Raw genomic sequence first — 5,695 nt, 5'->3', positions numbered from 1 at the left:
CACCTCGCCGTCCTTGGAGTACACAGTGGGGTCGAATCCGCACCCGTCGGTGCTAGCCATCACTAGACATATCAATCACGGGAAGGAGAAGGCTGAGAAGACCACGTGCAACTCCCAATGCACCGGATGTGAGACTAGGAAGAGCGAGGTGGCAGAGTTAGAGAGAGGAAAGGAAGAACCTGGCGCAAGAAAGGGCAGAAGACGAGGAAGACTGGAGGATGCATAAAAAATATTCAGGTGTGAAGCGTTTTTGGGTCACACTCGGTAGGAAAAAAAATCCATCATGTATTTGAAAAAAAATATTCATCGTGCATTCAAGAAAGTGTCCAACACATATTTGAAAAAGTGTTCAAGACATATTTCAATAAATGTTCATCTTGCATTTGAGAAAGTGTTCAAGGCATATTTGATGTTTATCGTGTATTTAAAAAATGCCGCGTATTTCAAAAAATATTCAACATATATTCAAAACATATTCACTATATATTTGAAGAATATTATTTGTATTTTAAAAATATTCACCGTGTACTTAAAAAAATGTCCATCGCATGTTTCTCCAAAAGTGCCATGACATATACGCAAACAAATGTTCATTTCCTATTTTCGAACAAAATGTGCATCAAATACTTGTCAAAAAATTTATGCATAAAAACGTCAATCATCTTCCTGTGATCCTACGGTCGCGTCAATGCTGACCGAAGGCCACGGGTCACACGGCCTCCGCTGCCGCCGCTTCAGCTGGCACCAGGGGCGCCACCCCCACACTGGAGACACCCCCTTCCCCGTCATATTTTAGGTATGCTTCTCAAGCATTTATGGGTGCAATATAGGTTCAGTTTGGAGTGTGTCACATGCATTATGTGATTTGTCCTGCTTGCTCACCAAGGCACTCACTTGTGTTAGCCTTTAACACAAAAACCTATCGATCCGGCATTACTATCAGCTGTGAAACTGCCATTCATGAATAGCTAATTACTTGCCCTTTATCATCCCCTAGCAAATTGCAACGCCGAGTAGGTGGTGCTATTTGTGTGCCCTGCTGTGTGGCACACAACGCTCCCTCATACATATCAGACAAACTAGCCTAGGTTCATCGATGGATTGTACAACACTTTCTCATGCTGATTTGATTGTAAAGGGAGCGGTGGGATCTGCGTGCCAGGCTGTCAAGTCATAACCACCATCCATCCTTTATCGGGATTGCCAAAATCCCCTTGCCTTACCAGTCCCCAATCTGCCTCACTGCAGATTTATTCTTCCGCAACACGGTGAGCTCAACAACTATATAAGCATGATCGTTGACCATGAAATAAAATGCAGGAGTAGGCTTGATGCAACTAGTCAACAACACTGTAGAGACAATACATTAATATAAAATCATCCATTGTAAATTACAAAAGAGTTAATTCTGTATGAAATAGCACAAACAAAATACTAGGTATAGTAATTGGAATTGCCATCCCATACTAGCTAGTTGATTACTCCTCACTGTAGATTGCTTGATTATTTCCGTTTCCTAATTTTCTGACATGTTGTTGATGGATTGTTGGTGTCCCTGGCCGGACAAGGAGCAGGCACAGCAATGGAGAGAAGAAGTGGAGGGGCGCAGGCCACCGGAGAAAGCTTCTCGATGTAGAGGCAGAGGGGCACAGTGTTACCCGACAAATACTCTTTCGGCACATGCAACCACTCATAATCGCTGTCATCGGGTGAATGGGCGTCGCCAGACAGGGAGCTGCTGCTCCTCAGGGGCGAGTTCATCATGACCATATGCGTTGTGCCGCATCTAGAACACTCTACAGAGAGGTTGCACGCGAACTGTGGTTATACTGAAAAGGTTTGGCTGATATATCTGATACAATAGTGCATTTTACTTTTCATTCATAGTATTTTCTAAAAAATATCTCCAAAATGAAATTTATTATTTTGTAGTAAGGCATTCAACTATTATATGTATTCATAACCACAGAATAATAGGCATGATATGCATGAAAAAAGAACATAGAGTGTCCAGAAAATGATACTACTTCAGATTAAAACTAAGGTGTCCACGACTTTATATAGGCGTCAGGCGATAGGAAAACAAAACTTAAAAAAAATGTCAACACAACTAAGGATTTTAAATCTTCGGAGAGAGCTCTGTTAGGTGGCATGCCATGTTCATTTCCTTGAACAGCAGGCGCAAGTGCTTGTGCATCACACTTTCCAGGACTATCTGAGTGTTAGCCACCAATGCTGAGCTGCTTCTAGAGAATGTCTGCATGTAATCGATTAAGTTTAGACTTTGGAGTGCATCCAATGCATAGCATGATTCTTGGTGCTCCCACCCTATCCTCCAAGAGTGTCTGCTTATCCTAGTACTTTCAAACACTGAGTAGCACACAATGCTCCGTCATACGTACCAGGCGAATTCGGTCCAGGATCATCCATCAATTGTACACCTTACATACTGATTTGACTGTAAAGAGACCCTTGGGATAAGTTTGCTATCAACATATCAGCCTTTAACTGTATCGGCAAAATCCCCTTTGTGTCCACCGTGTATAAAATCCCTTTTGTTCGTATTTGTACATTTCCATTTCATGTTGCTATAATATTTTGGTTGCCGGCTTCTTGGTGGCCGGACAAGGAAGAGGGGCAACAATGGCATTAAGGGGTGGTGGTGGCAGGTGTAAGAGGGGGAGGTGCAAGCTTCTAGATGTACATGCAGTGGGGGACAGTGCCACCGGACAAATACTCGTTCGGTAGCGGAACCACACTTAAACTTGCCCAGGTCAGGGGCGCAGCTGGACAGTAATATTAGTTTACGTATATACCTATAAGACCCATTTTATAATGCATGATATCTTAAGGAACTAGTTGAAACTTGAAACTGATTACGCTCGCACAGGCAGCCGTGCTAGTTGCTTGAATGGTGGAGCTGAAACGTCCAATAAAAGATTATAGTATGCTTCTTATTCATATATATTATATTATATTATAAATATCTCCATAACTAAATTTATTTCTTTGGCTATGAGGAAACCTGTATACTCTCTTGAGCAATACACACCAAGAAATCCGAAAAAAATTCAACATAACTAAAAAGAACTCTCTTGAGTGCCATGTCATATTCATCACAAGGGTTTACGCATCCCTTTCTAGGACTATCATATTGAGCACCCCAATCCTGTGCTGCTTCTTGAGCATTATTAATGCCTGCAGTATAGGTTCAGTTTGGAGTTTCTCCCGTGCGTTAGGTGATTTGTCCTGCTGGCTCACCAAGACACTAGTGACTCACTTGTGTTATCCCCTAATACAAAGCCCTATCCATCCAGCATTATCCCCTAATTACTTTCCCTTCATCATCCCCTAGCACATTGCAGCGTGGAGTAGGTGCTACTATTTGTCTGCCCTGCTGTGTGGCACAATGATCTTTCATACAGTACATATTAGACGAAACTCCCCTAGGTTCATCCATGGAGTGTACTATACACATTTTATGCTGATTTGGCTGTAAAGGGAGTCTTGTTGGGATCTGTGTGCCAGGCCGAGATGTCATCAAAGTCATCCTTTAAGGGGATTGCCAAAATCTCCTTGCCATCCACACGGAGGAGAAAATCTGCCTCACCAGACCCCAGTCTGCCTCACGGCAGATTTATTCTTCGGCAACAAGGCGAGATCAACTAGCTAGCACTGTTATATATGCAAGATCGTTGACCACAAAATAAAGGCAGGAGTTCTCGCAAAAAAAGAAAAAATAAAGGCAGGAGTATGCTTGATTCAACATGGCAACAACACTGTAGAGAAATTACAATATATAAAATCATCAATTGTAAATAACGGAAGATTTAATTCTTTATGAAATAGCAAAATACTAGTAGGTATAGTAATTGGAATTGCCATTGCATACGAGCTAGTTTATTCCTCCTCACTGCAGGTTGCTTGAAGCTTTCCGTTTCCTGCCATTGCTCTGATATGTTGTTGCTGGCTTGCTCGTGTCCGCGGCCGGACAAGGAGGAGCCGCAGCCATGGCCAGAAGAGGTGGAGGGGTGGAGGCGGCCTCGATGTAGATGCAGAGGGGAAGAGTATCACCCGACAAATACTCTTTTTGAGCACCCGCAACCACTCGTACTTGCCGTCGCCGGGCGCAGGGGTGCCGCCAGACAGGGAGCTGCTGCTCATTAGGGGCGACTTCATCTTGACGATATGAATGGTGCCGCGGGCAGAAAACGCTCTACAGAGAGCTCGCACACGAACTGCGGCGCCGGGTCGCCACCATCCTCTCTAACGCTCTACAGAAAGCATCCGAGGCTGGCCGTAGGGGATGCAGATGGTGGGGCGCGAGTGGCCATCGGAACCAATGATGGTAGGGGATGCTTGGAGCCGATTAAGCCGCAACCCCCGCCGTCCGAAGCCCTGGCTGGGCATCCGCAAGGCGCGTGCGGGACGCGCGCCTGTGTTCGGCTGACTCGTGGTACACGATGCCGCCGGCGTCGCAGCCGTACTTCTCGAAGTCACACCGCACCATGACGGAGGACACGAAGGTGTCAAGAAAGGCTAAGTGGACAACTGTGAGGCCGCAGGGTTCTCCATGGAGTTCGCGGCAGGACAAGCACAGCAGATGGTCGGCGTCACACTGGCGTCAAGATTCAGTTGAGATAGCAGGATCCAGATATGATATGCAAAGACGATTAATTGATGAAAGAAACTTTCGATCCATGGCGATTCATACCTTGAAGATGGGGGATTTGAGGGGGAGGCGGCAGGTATGGCAGCTCAGCAGCGCCGTGGACATGCTAAAGCTGAGGACCTGCTGCGATTCCATCTCCGTGGCAGTGGCTACCACCGCAAGAGCTCGCTCTCCTCCGCCATGGCTTATGTTTTTCTCCTTTGAGAATGACGGCGCGGGGGGAGTGGTGGATGGATGTGATTCTAGGGCTGAAAGCATCGGCAATATATAGCGCTGATTCTAGGGTGGAGGGGCGGCCTGGGGTTGGTGGGAGGAGGACCCTCGGCGGCGCCTAGGGCTCCCATCCATTGCCAGTGCGGTGAGTGCGAGCGCGGGAATGGATTTGGATTGGATCCGACCAAAACTGGAAAGAAGTAAAAGCAATGGTGAATTGGAAAGATGTAAAATTTTAGGTGTACTACGATTTTCTTCTCCTCGTCCTTGTGAGTTTGTGAGAGGGGTGGGAGCGGGGCGGCCTTGTTTGGATGCGAGGTTGAGTATTTCCAGGGAAAACAGAGACAGGGTGGGAATTCACATCCCTTGAGGCGCGATCATCAGCCATTGTTCTCGTTGGAGTGGAGAGGAGCCGAACTTCAGCTATGGCCGCATGTCTAACCAAGTATAACTAGTACTCCCTCCGTTCCTAAATATAATTATTTTTAGACATTTCAAATGAACTACAACATATGGATGTATGTAGACATATCTTAGAGTTTATATTCACTCATTTTGCTCCGTATGTAGTCACTTGTTGGAATCTTTAAAAAGACTTATATTTGACAATGGAGGGAGTAGTATATAACTAGTGGAATACACCGGTTAGTACAGAGGCGGATGGGGGGACGTGAGTACGAGACACAACCAGAGATCGAGGAGGATAGGATAGGAAGGCAAGCAACATATATATGCATGAGGCGATGGGTGAGACAGGCGGCAGCCGGCAGCGACCTCGTGGGTGGAGGGTCATAGACAGCCATGAGCGAA

At 45.8% G+C, this 5,695-nt stretch overlaps 1 pseudogene; it reads right to left on the bottom strand.

The window, feature by feature from the left end:
- Nucleotides 1–3,910: 3,910 nt before the first annotated feature.
- On the bottom strand, nucleotides 3,911–5,273 carry LOC147982233 (uncharacterized; annotated as a pseudogene).
- Between the last annotated feature and the right edge of the window lie 422 nt (nucleotides 5,274–5,695).

The sequence above is a fragment of the Triticum urartu genome, chromosome 3A, assembly GCF_056163025.1.
Source record: "Triticum urartu cultivar PI428250 chromosome 3A, HENAU_Tu73, whole genome shotgun sequence".
Lineage (NCBI taxonomy): Eukaryota > Viridiplantae > Streptophyta > Magnoliopsida > Poales > Poaceae > Triticum > Triticum urartu.
Note: the sequence above shows the minus strand (reverse complement) of the source record. Positions and strands in the feature narration are given on the sequence as shown.